Genomic DNA, 13,169 nt, shown 5'->3' with positions numbered 1-13,169 from the left:
GAAACCCAAAAGGGCAGGGCGCGAGGAGAAGAAAGGTGCGGTCGTCATTGACGATGTTGACGCACCCAAAATGTTCGAGCCACAGGTCAAAGGGGGACCGCGAAGAATGTTCTGCGCGGACGCGGACAAAGGGCACGGGGCAGTTAATCTCCTCGTCGTTCCGTAGTTCTTTTCAAAGCTCAGCGTGCAGTTCGAAGAAACGCAAGGTGGCAGGACGAGACCAGGTGGGGAGAAGCGACGCGGTCAATCGGATTTGTGTTGAAAGCGGGGCGCGAGGACGCAAATTGGCAGGAGACCGTAACGTCTTGGGGGAGCTGATAGTTAGTCAGCCCTTTTGTTGTTCCCCGGCAGCCAGAGTAGCTTTCAGACCACGTCCACCCCGCGTTCGACTCAAAGTATGAGTCAGACGTAAGCGTTTGGAGAGGGAGGCCAAGAGCCCTTCCGTAGAAATGAAATGTGTTGTTCTTTTTATTTTTGAGCATCGGAAAGTTTTCGCGATTTGAGACTAGGATTTCTTTCAAGGTGTAAGGTTTGAGCTTTGTTTGTGTTTTCGTTTGAGAAGCTCGAGATTTGAAAGATGCGTTTTAAGTAAACATGTAGTCTCGCGAGATGCTCATTAATAAGTAAATAGGCTTTCTTTTTGTGTGTGTAAGTAACCTGAGGGTCAAGGTTATCGTTCAGAGGCCTATGGTAAAGCGCGTGTGTTATTTAACCTTCTTTCTTTTTAAGTGTTTTTGAATTTTGTAAGGTTAAGCGCGTAGATTTTCAGTGAGTGCATGATTTGCACTGAGAAGCGTTCTTAGTTCCATTAGCGCATGTCCTGTGTGGACGGAAGAAAGCAGATTTATGACTGGGTTGCTCGTGTGTGTTAGGGCAGCCGTATTCTGACTTCTCTGATAAGTATGCGTGGAACGAGTTATTAAGACGCATTATTTTAAGGGTTCTGCGGAGTGTATAAGTCCCGCAAGTTAATTGTTCGTTTACGTCACGTGTCCTGTAGGACCTTCAGGGAAAAAAACGTGAGTAAGCGTAAGTGAAAAGTTTGCCTACAACGCAAGTACGCGTTTTGTTTAGTGACCACAAGGCTAGTGCGCTTGTGATTACGTACTTGTGAGGTTGACCAGATTGTTCAGTGGCACCATTACGTGCGATAAGTACGCCACTGCGATAGATTGGAAACATGCTGTTCGTGTAGTTAGGCCACTTAAGTTATGTTCGGCTGTTTTCATTTGTTGTTTGCATCGTCAACGACCCTTTTGTTTTGCAACAACAATAGTACTCTGGTCTTGTCGGCAATCGAGGAGAAATGGATAGCTGTTTGGAAGGGTGGTTGGAACTGTTGTCGAAATTGGGGAAATAAAAGATCAGGGTTGATTTTGACTCAGTAATAGTCTGGCGAGTCAGGGGTGAAGAGCCTGCGCTTACGCGTGGTGCAGCGCTGTGCTGTTTTGTTTGTTTGACGTTTGTTCTCCAGGGCCAAGGATCCCGAAGTTCGTCAAACGAGGCTCGACCCCAGTACCCTGCAGCTTCTTTCAGCGTTCCTCCTGGCCAGCGAATTGAGTTCACCGGCCATTCAGAACAACCGGGGCGAGGACGAGCTGTTAGATATGGAGCTGGTTCCTGAGGCTACTTCGAGTTCCCCAAACCGCTTCGAGTGGCAGCACAGCTAATTGAGGAATGCGGAAGCAGGAAAGCGCATTCCAGAGAAGCGGCCGAGCAAACAAGTTTAAGGCAACAAGTTCGTGCGTCGCCGGGATTAGAAGGGGGCCTGGGACAATGGAGCGCAATCGACCCCCTTCGTCTTTGAAGAAGGCATTTGCCACCACTGCGGAGCCAAGTCACCGGGAGCAGGTGGGCATCCGACAATGAAGCAGGTGCACGGGCGCCCCCCCGCTCCTTCTCCAGCCTACAAGTGGATTGCCAGTCTGCGAGGCAAGACAGCAGAGAGCCCCGCCAGGTGTGACCCCACTCCTTCTCCAGCCTACAAGTGGATTGCCAGTCTGCGAGGCAAGACAGCAGAGAGCCCCGCCAGGTGTGACACCACGACACGGGCGCCTACCATTGGCTGCAAGTGGCGTCATCGGAGTGGACTCTCCCATGGGTCAAACATGACGTGACTTGCAGTGCTCGAAGGGCTTATAAGAAGCCTTCCAGAGAGACCTGAGATTCTGGGACATGCCCTGATTCCCTGATTCACCTCTCTCGAACTTCTTGCCGCGGGCCGCAGCGTCCGAGTTGCTGCCGGCCCGTAATGACAGTACGAGTGTTACTTCTCGCTCACCTCCTTGTACTTAATGTAGAATAAAATACTCCCAAGTTTGTGGGTTTTCATCCGCGAAGTCCCGTACTCCAACCCCTACAGTACGCAAGGTCTTTCAGCGTGGCACGGCGGTGATTAAGAGGCTTGCCAAACAAATCAGTTGGATTTTGTTTGCAACTCCCAGCTGGCGGGCCTCCCAGCTGGTGGTGCCCCTTCGTGGGTCTCAAGCCAGACGCGTGCCGTCCCCACGACCTAAAAGATGAGGTTAGCGAGCATCACGGTCTGGTCCCAGTGATTGATGCTGTTCGCCCGTTCGTGTAATTGGAGCCAATCTACAACGTCGGTGTCATCCGTTCTGAAAAAGGTGCTAGGGTCGTGCGGATGTGCCAGAATCACGGTGGGCGTGGCTGGCGACGTGGCCAAGGCATTCTCGCCTTGAGTTTGCATTGCCGGTGCAGACAAGGAGCGCCCGCTGCGCAAATTTGTCGTGTGTTTGGGACAGCCCGCAACCTCCACCAAAATGTTACGGGAAGAAGAGAGGTTTGAAATATATTTGCAAGGTATTTACAAGGCGTCCACTGGCATACAAGGCATACAAGATGGAAGACAGTCCGCGCGGGTCTTCTACGCTGTCCTGAGCTTAGCTCTAACAGTGGTTGGCAACAGTATCATATGTCTGTTGGTGAGTGCTGAGAAAGAGAAAAGGCTACCAGAATCGGCAGTAGTAGCTATTACAGCGTCCCGGGTCGGCGGTCCATCTGATTTTTTTTTTAGAACGTAGCTTTTAGGCTCCAGTTCCTGCGACGAGCGTGGACGTCGTCCATCAGCGCCTCTTAACCGAGTGAACGAGCACAGCGAAGGATGAAAGAGCGACTTCGGAGCGCGGATGAAAGACGGTGATAGTGAAGAGGCCACGTGGAGGAAAGCAGAGGAGGTGGGTGCAGCGGAACCATGAAGCGGAAGGCGGAGGAGGAGGGTATGGCGAAAGCGTGAGAAGCGTAGGGCTGCGCAATACGGGTTTTGCGGCTACGATAGCTACGGGATGGCGCCAGAGTAGCGCGCGTCGTCTGTTCACCGATGAAATGACTGATACCATATGCGAAAGTACAGTGTTCTAGAAGGAGGTAGTGCGCTCACATGGTGGCGGCGCTTGATGCACTTCGTGTCGCCGCCGACAGGTGGCGCGGTTCGCAGCGTCACCTGAAACTCGCTGCCATGTCGGAGTAGAACGGGTACCGCGCATTGCTGCAGTTCCCGAAAGAAATGCAACACTCACGATGTGCAATGCACGATACTTGTTCTGGTGCGTCTTATCAGTGTACAGAGAAAAGAATTACCGCCGCTGTGGCTGATCTACGGAGCGTAGGCAACGTCTTGTACCGGAAGCGCGGATGAACGCGCCTGGCTATTAACGCATATACAGGGCGCGAAGCAACGGGCGATCCTCTTTTATTTCCCGCTATTAAAATGTGCAATGTGGCTTCGCTAATGCATCAGTCACATTGGACAGAATTTTAGCATTGCTTTTTTTTTTTCGTAATCGCTGGCCTGCAGCGGGAATGCGCGCTACAAAGCAAAATTTTTTCCACGACACTTAACATCAGATAATCGCTTTTTCGAGTGTTAAGCTCATGATTTATATGCATGACATCGTTCGCACTGTTAACACGACACAGCATATAGAAAGGAAATAAAAAATCCAGGTACATTTATGCAATGTTTATTTACAAAGAAACGAGGAAGGAATGTGGACCAGGAAAAGCAGGCTCAAGAAGGCTGAACGTTTATAAGTGGAGATGTTTACAAATTGATATAAACATGCACCTACAGACTCGCCTCAGGAAGTTTTCGCGATCTTCCTGTGCATGCCTGTTTTCCTTATCTCGTGTTTTTCCGAGTTAATGCCCTTTGTAAAAAAATGGAGCCGCGTTGTAATATAAAAGCTTATTACATTCTTGGTGAGTTCGGCTGAATGCTCACTGCAACCAATTGTCTGCGAGCACTGCTTTCGCCAGACTAAGCACATCCAAGATGCTATCAGTATGTAGTTGTTTTTTGCTGAAGCATTCAGTAAACATGTCTTCAAGCATTTTTACAAACGAAAAAAGTGTTCCACGTGGGTAGAGAAGCTCGCCTCTATCCCTGTTCAGTGTCAACGCAGCAAGCCCAGGATTCTCCTCTTCGGACGACACGGTTAGCGCATTCATGCAATCCTGGCAGTTGGTTTTCATTACGCACTTTCGTGCGACATATCCAGACACATAGTAAGTTATCCGAGAGTCGCTCCTCTCTATGTGCTGGTCGTGATCGACCGGTGTCTTCTTCGTAAGGTACTGCGGCAAATTCGGAAGAATCGTGGGGACGGCGTCCTTCGACAGCAGCGGCTTGTCACGAGGAATTCGCAGCTCTTTGCCGTCAATTATGTGCACGAAGTCCCTGATTACAAAACGCGGTTCAAAATGGAGCTCGCAGACTGCACAAAACTCATATAGCTTCTTATCTGCCCGGTGGAGATTCCTCTCCCACTCCTTTCGCCGTTCTTCATCATGTGGGACACTGAACAAAGACGCCTTTGCTGCATCCTTCGCACGACTGTATCCAGTCCGGCACCCGTGCGTGAAACAGTAATTTCGACGGCGGCCAGGCATTCTCACGCACACATACTGCACATTGAGCCAAGCACCAAGCACAGCACAGGCACAGAGAGATATTGCCACGCATACAACGCCGGCGGTATTTGCAGTCGAGCGCCGACAACGCCGAACCAACCGAGCTGTACCGAGCGCACCACCGCAACCGCAACACGAGGCAAGAGAAGTTTTTCAGGTGAAATAAAGTCCCTTGATGATTTGAAAGTAGCGACACTCTTTGAACTCTGCCGCCGCCGCGCGACCTCCTCGCCTCCTCCTCGCCCCTTGTGCGTTCCCCCCGCGGTAACCAATTTCGCCCCCGTTTTTCTGCACGACGATTGGTCTCCCTGCCGTTGCCCTTGGAAACGCGCGGATCTTGAGTTTTGCTTGTGTTTTTCTTTTTCGTTCGCGCCATTTTCCTCCTCAGCACGGCTGGCTCGGCGCTTTAGCTCGGCGTAGCGAACGTTGTACGCCGTGTTTCCTGCTATATGTGCTAGCGCTATGCCGGGCTGTTGCGCATATAACTGCAGCAAGAAGCCTGAAGATGGTTATGCCGTTTTTATGATACCACAAGGAAAGCGTGACGGCTTGCGCAGGGAAGCAGTGGCTGCATGACAATGGCCGAAAGAACTGTTCCGACAAAGAACAGCGTTGTTTGCGAGCTGAGGCGTCTTTCTTATAGCTCGTAGCAAAGCATCCCGTAATGCTGCATTTTTTTTCATTCTTCCGCTCACCACGCCCACCACGCTCATAAACGCTCACCAGCGTTTATGTTGCGGTTGTCCTCAGTATGCTTAATATTCCCCTCACACGTCGCGAACTGTTGTTATTCACTCGGAAGTGCAGCCTTATAGATTGTGCTTTGCGCCCTGAAAAAATTAGTGACAAGTGTACCCGTATTATTGCAGGTGATGAGCGTTAGCTAGTCAACATTGAGTTTTTTTGAAGTTTTAAGGCGAAAGCCTTGAGATCTCTGTTTCAAGGTCGCCTTGTAAACTGGAGGTATCACGTGACCCAAGGAAGGCCAGAGGTGACCCAAATCATGTCTGCGCCTGCATAAGAGAATGATTGCCCAAGTTAATTAATGAATCATTAGTGATTGACATAAAATGGATTAGGGAGGATTAATGATTAGCGTGTATTAAAGAAGATTAAGGTGTATTAGAGTGCCTTAAGAAGGATTAAGATGCATGAATAAGGATTAAGGTGGGTGGAGGAGGATTAAAGCCGATTAATGTGGATTAAGGTGAATTATGGTTGCTAAAGGAGAAGACCGATTAAGGTGGATTAGGGACCATAGAGCTGGATTAGGTTTGATAGAGGTGGATTAGGGTGTATTAAGGTAGATTGGGACTATTAAGCAGGATTAAGGTGGATGATGGAGGATTAAGACGGATTATAATGGATCGCGGTTGATAAAGGAGGATTAAGAACGTATATGGTAGGTAAGGTGCATTAGGGGCGATGTAGATTGATTAGGTTGTATTAAGGCGGATTGGGAGTATTAAGCTGGATTAAGGTGGATGAAGGAGCATTAAGGTGGATTAAGGTGGACTAAGGTGAATAAGGGTTCATTGAGTATTAAGCCCGATTAGTCTACCATGATCCCCCTAATGCACATTAATCCACCGAATCCCCATTCATCGACCTTAATCCTCCTTCATCCACTTTAATCCACCATAATCTACGAGAGTCCACCTTAATGAACCCTAATCCAACGTCATCGACCTTAATCTGCTCTAACTCTCCTTAATTCACTTTAATCCTCCTTAACCAACGCTACTACTTCCTCATCCACTTTAATCCACCCTAATCCGCTATAATCGTCCTTAATTCACCTTAATCCACATTCATCTACTTTAGTCCACGCTTATCCTCCTTCATTCACTTTAATTCACTTTAGCCCACCATAATCCTCCTTAATGCAACTTAATCCTTCCTAATCCATCCTCCTCCTTCTTCATGCACTTTAATCCACCCTAATCCACTATAATCGTCCTTAATGCACCTCAACACATCTTCATCCACCCTAACCCACCTTCATCGAACTTAATCCAACCTTGTCCTCCTTTATGCACCGTAATCCACTTTCATCAACTTTAATCCACCTTAACCCTCCTTAATACACCCGAATTCATCTTAATCCAATCCTAATCAATCATTACTTTGCTAATCATTAATCATCTCCTATGCGCGGCTGCACATGCTTTGGTTCGCTTCCCGCCTTCCTTCGGTCACGCGATATTTTTTGTAGCCCACAACGGGACCTTGATACAGAGGTTTAAGGCTTTCGCTTAATAAGCCACACACAAAGGGATGTGTCACAAGCAATACTATATCAGACGCACGAAATAAAGCATCTCATCATGCGGCAGAAAAATTGTCTGGAGTATAGAACTCGCCTCAAAAGCTCCTTTTACATCGGTATACCCCGTTCATACGGCTTTAGGAAAAAACCAACCTCGTCATAAATGTTGCCTCTAGCATTATCGATGCTGCTGTTAGCATTTCTCAAAATTTTCAACCCCACTGGGGCGCGCAACTGGCCCAAAATAACACGCCTCCATAGAATCCTGCGGCCCGTCCGCGGTAGCCAAGGAGGAATAGCGTGCCGTGCGCAGCCGGCGGGCGAGGAGAATCGAGGAGGAAAGCGCCGTGAGGAGGAGAGTGTCGCTACTTTCAAACATCAAGGGGCTTTAAGGTGAAACATGTGTCAGCGCCCCGTGCGGGCATGCGGGAAGTCGACGCTGAGTGCGCCGCGGCGGAGCGGCGCAGGGATACGACAGTGAGCACACTGCCCTCCTCTAGAACACTGTATGCGAAAGCAAAGCGCTGCATGAGCGGAGGTCTGCGGCGGCTGCTGTGTTCACGCGGCACACACGCGCTGCCTCTAGTGATCTCCCTATTAGCGAGGCACTCGCGCCAAACTTCGCTCGCTTTGCAACGCGCCGCACGTGCTAGATTGCCCGCGCCAGCAAATATTGGCGCCGAGGACTTACGGGGTTGCCATCAGTTGGATGCGCCTCGCTTGCGTAGTATGAGGGATAACGCTGCGCGCTCCTCGTAGATTTGGCTGTCGGCGCTCAATAAAAACACCACGCGGAAGCCCTCCTGGACATTTCTGTAAGTACTATCGAAACGAACGGAGTTTGTTGCTGTAAGAATAGTGACCTTGGGCAAACAGAAATCGCAGAATAGTTTACAGAGACTATATTTTTACAAATTCGTACAGTGAACGCCGATGGCTCGCGGTCGCCACGATGAAATCACCAGAACTGCCTCCTTGCGTGAAAGGTCGGCAATCGCTGAGAGCGAACTATGTGAAATGTGTTCTTATAGTGGGCTGTCTGTATAACTAAATGAAGCATAACAGAATGGAGCCTCAATGCAGCGATGTCACGGGTTCGCGGTGAACGACTGCGTGTCTGCATGCATGTCCACACACAACGTTTCGCTGCGAATGCGTTTTTGCATCGTGCCGTCAGCTTTAGGTCGCAGCATATGAACATTGGACAGTACGCAAGCAACCAATGTTGCATGGACACTATAAGAGCTGTCCACAAATAATTTTGTTACAACTACGGACATCGACGCCTATGACGGGAGACTTCCAACGATTCAATCTTTGTTTTCTGTTATTCTGAAGTCTCCGACGTTTCAGTATCATTATTTCTCAATATGCAACGCACTTTCTTTATCGGTCTTCGCAGCGAGCAATTACCCGCCGCTTCTTTTTCTTAATCCAGTACATTTCACTATTTGGTGCTACAGAAGCACGAGCATAGCCCGTGCCTTTCCTTTTTTTTTTCAGTTTCTTTATTCAAGCGAAGCTTGTGTTGCCTCCCTCGTGACGGCGTCCGTGTTGGTACTGCCGTACGAAAGAACTCAAGTGGGGCGAAAATAAACAATCGCTTGCCGGGTTTCGAGACCACCGCGTTAACCGATTCAGCCACTATCGGTTCATGACACGCGCCCCAAGGTACCTGGTAGCGAAGCTTCCATAGGAGCCCATACATTCAAAACAGCGGTTCAGCCGTTTGTGCGCAGGCGCGAGTAAGAGCGAGTGCGAGAGAGAAAACCTGGGGGCTTTTGGTCCTTGAATATATGACTCTGCCTAGGCCCTACGCAGGAGGTTTCTAAGCGCGTGTTATATGCGTTTGTGCAGTGTGGTCACCTAGTTTACGCTCCGCCGCTGGCTGCCCGCGCGGTGGGGCCGTGGGCACGGACGCCCCATTTGGTGATCGCCGTGTCTGAAGGGGCAAGGTTCTGACTGGTGTTGTGCAAGTCGCGGGTTGCTTTTTTTCGTCGCCACGATAGATTGCATTTTGTACAACCATGCACTGCTCCAGGAGGGCGCAAACGGAGGTCTCAGGAGAGCACCTGAAGTTATAAAGCAAGCGGCGCAGGATCTGTAGGGCCTGCGCACGCCAGGGTGAAGTTGGCTGTCGGCTATCGCGTACAGCCAATTTTTTCTGCAAACACCCCTGGCACGTTTCGGCCTCCGCAGCCCCAACCCACGAGCCACCCTGCTTCCAGGTTTAGTGACCCCCTTGCCGCTTTGGTGTCCCGGAGGCGCCGCCAATAAAATGCGAAATAATGACACGTTGTCACAATTAGTAAAAAATACGATTGAATAAATATACTTCCGTCCAGCCGTCAACTTATGACGCTAAGTTCAGCACTACCGCGCTCCACGACTTCTACAACACCAGTCAGAACTTTGCGCCTGAAGGTCTGACAGACGTTCTCGCGCCTGCGGCGCTGGTGCTGAGTAAGTCATCGTCACCGGCGGCCTTTCAGCCACTTGCGTTCAACCGCGGTTGCTTGCGGTTGAAAGCTACCGCAGTTGTTTTCAATATGTGCAGCCCGGGCTCCACTACGGTCGCCAGCTGCTCTGACAGAAACCTCTGTGGTGTTATTTACATGGTACATCACCGTAAGGCGCGAGAAAGCCATGATCCGCCATGACTGGCTTTGCACGAATGCCGCAGGTGCGAGACAGTCTGTCCGACACAACGGTCGCCAAATCGGCCGTCAGTGCCTGCTGCTTCACCTATTTTACCGCGCCGGCAGCCAGCGTCCGAGCGCTGTTACGATCGGCCTGCAGGGGTACTGACCTGCAAACCTTTCCCGGCCCGCTGCAGCCGTTGTTTCGATCGACCTGCGGGGGTGGCGATGTTCGGAGAACCGAGGACTTAGCGGTCCGCTGCGACGAGTCGCTTTGTGAAGCCAACAATGCGCCTCCTCGGACAGCCCAGAGGCGCCAGCAAGGCTAGCCACGCTTGGCGGGCCGAGTACTAGTTAGTTGGCTCGCCGTCGCCTTCACAGTCTACTTGGAGAAAGAGAACTCCTGGAAAAGGGTGTTTTGCGGTGCTTTTTTACGGGCCCCAGAAATCGTCGCAGTCGATTGGCTAACTGCGGAGTCAGCTCTGGAGAAGAGGCGCCAGATGGGGTTAAGCGTGACAACCCATGTCTACGAGGACCCTCTCCACTCGGTGTGTTCAGTGAAACCAAAGCGCGGAAGTGAGTGTGTGAAACCTCCCCTTCAGAGGCAGGTAACTACGACTTTGGACGCTCCCATTGGACGAAGGTTGAACGGCAGTGTTCCCTCACCTAGGGATCTGCGGAGGACAGAGGGTTTTTAAGCAGCCGTTTTCGGCTGCTAGGTGTGCTTCTTTTTCAGTCTTGCTAGACTGATGAAATGTATCTGCTGTCTTCATGTAGATATTGTAAATAAATCCTGTAGTCCTCGTTCTCGATGACAACAAGTCGCACCCTTCAACAACGTCCTTAGCATGGATGAGTTAGACGACGGCGTGGGCCAGCTACCACTTATTTTATGCCCGACCCCAACTCATAGCGCAAACTCGACCCCACTACGCAATGCCGGCACGCCTAGGGACAAACGCCTACAACACGTGCTAAGAAACCTCCTCCGTAGTGCCTAGGCAGAGTCATTTATTCAAGGAGCAAATACCCCCAGATTTTCTATCTCGCGCCCACTAGCGCTCGCGACTGTGCCCAAACGACTGGCGATCCCTTAAATGAACGTCTCGTGCTGTTCATGGGGCTTAGCGCCATCTGTATGTGAAGGGAACATTTCCGGCGGAATAACAAATGATGTGACGCTATATCTGTTAAAAAAACAAAATGATGTCATTTTGTTTTCGAGGGCGCTAAATTTTCGTTGGCTTGCCGTTAGAGCTATATATTCAAACACCCCGCCATTCGACTTGATGAGCGTTTCGAGCTTTCAGCGCGGAAAGCGACGCAGGAAAACGTCAGCCATACGGTTGTCGAAATCGCACCCCTGCACAGAACATACTTTCTTTGGAGGCCGACGAACGTTTTGGCTGTAGAGCGCTGATCCAATCGTCTGATGCCAAGCAAGTCGGCCAGCGCAGTCGCACGAAAACAACTACACAATTACCTCGCGGTCGTAACTCACTACTTTTCACTGAACAGGTTAAGAGGCGATGAAGCTACCCGCTTCACGAAATTCAAACTTCGACAAGCAAAAAAAAAAAGCACGACGTGTGCTGGGCGTATTTCAACAGGTGAACTTTACGAGCGCGCCTTTCTGCACACTTCAAGAGGTGCATTGCATTGCGAGTGATAACGGCATCAACGCCCCCTGAAACGATGGGCGCTATAATGTATTTATTAATAATAATAAAATGAAATAATCTTGTATTCTCTTAGCTCGTCACGAATATATAACGTTCACCAGGAATTTTATTTCCGTTGAACGAATCTAACTGTGTCTCGCTTGAATTCGAAAACGTTTTTTCTTACCCAATGTTTGTTCCATCCAAGCATAGTCGCTCTTCAATCGCTGCTCCCATAACCACCCTTGCTGATGTCGGTGACAATTTGCACTAAACTGCTTGTCGACGAAGCTTCTCGACCTATTTGGATCGATCTTGTGCGGCCTTTAAAGCAGGGGTTTTATATGCATGAAGTAGACGTAGGGCAAGGCGCGAGTCAATCACAGGCGTCCCTTCCCTCCGGAGGAGGGAAAGGGTGCGATCTAGTATTCGCTCACCTCACGCCCGCCGTTTCCCGCCAGTTCAGACCCGAAAGTCAGCAGATGCCGCGTTTAGTTCGTTCTGCCGAAGAGTAGGCTGCGTTAAAGGAACGGCAGCGGGAGCGGGCCGCGCGTCGTGCGTTCGGCCGTAGAACAGGCGGCGTTTCATGAATGCCGCCGGGAACTCGCTCCGGAAAGCGCTCGTCGTCGACGCGCCGACCTCGCCGTCAAGGAGCGCGAAGCCGAGGCGCTACGACAAGGATGAGCCGCGGATCCTGAGCTTAGCTTGCACCCCTTTTCACAGTAGTGGAAGGGCTGCAGTCAATATTTTAGTATGCTTTTTACCGTTCCCTTTCAGTTCTAGTAAACCAGCTAGTAGAAACCTTCGCCCGCTGCTCCGTACAGAGCAGCGGGAGAGGAATACATCGAGGCACTTGCGAGTATCTAGCATCAACAAGTTAATCGACCAAATTTTCATAACATTAGCCAGGCAGCGCGCGCGGGCGAGTGTCTCAGTGCGCGTTTAATACTGCTACTCGCCGAACATCGCAGCCCCGACGCCTTATCAGAAACGTTCCTCGCGAAAGCGCTTGCTGCACACCCGAGCTGTAGCCGATGGCTGCTTGCTGATTCTAAGTTTCGCGATCCAAGCTTCACGCAGCTTCTAGTACTACAGGTACGTGTGAAGGATGACACCGGGCTCCGTTGTGTACGTCCGGCATGGTGGCACCGAGCAGTAGCCTACCGTGTTGGACGTTTTCAAAGGCAGCCACTACCAATTTTAAGGCTTTCAAGTGTTATCAAGCACACACCCGAAGAACCGCAGTTCAAGTGCGACTTTCGTTTTCAGCTCGCTTCGGCGCTTCCGTATCAGTGTGTCCACGGGATCCCTCATACTACGTCACGCCGACGGCGGCGCTAGCTTTTCCAGTGGTGGAGCGCGCCCCCAATATCGCGAAATGAAAACACGTAAACAGCAGCGCTCAAGTTTCACATTAGGGAGTATCGTATACGCCTCTTCATTTTTCGTGGTTAGTCTACGAATCGTTAGAAAAAATTGCTTTTGTGACGGCACACCATTAGATACGCACATTGTTTTCAGTCTTATAGTGGCGTAAGACTTAGTTGCGGGGAGAAAGCGCATCATATATCTTGTCTGTGCGCGACATTTAAGCATCAAGGAAAGAAAGAATTAGGAGACAGCAATGCGCAACAGCATTGAAACCAAGCGTATCGGCCCAAGACTTGATCA

This window comes from Dermacentor albipictus, chromosome 1 (genome assembly GCF_038994185.2).
Source record: "Dermacentor albipictus isolate Rhodes 1998 colony chromosome 1, USDA_Dalb.pri_finalv2, whole genome shotgun sequence".
Taxonomy (NCBI): Eukaryota; Metazoa; Arthropoda; class Arachnida; order Ixodida; family Ixodidae; genus Dermacentor; species Dermacentor albipictus.
The sequence above is the reverse complement of the archived record's forward strand: the minus strand, read 5'-3'. Positions refer to the sequence as shown.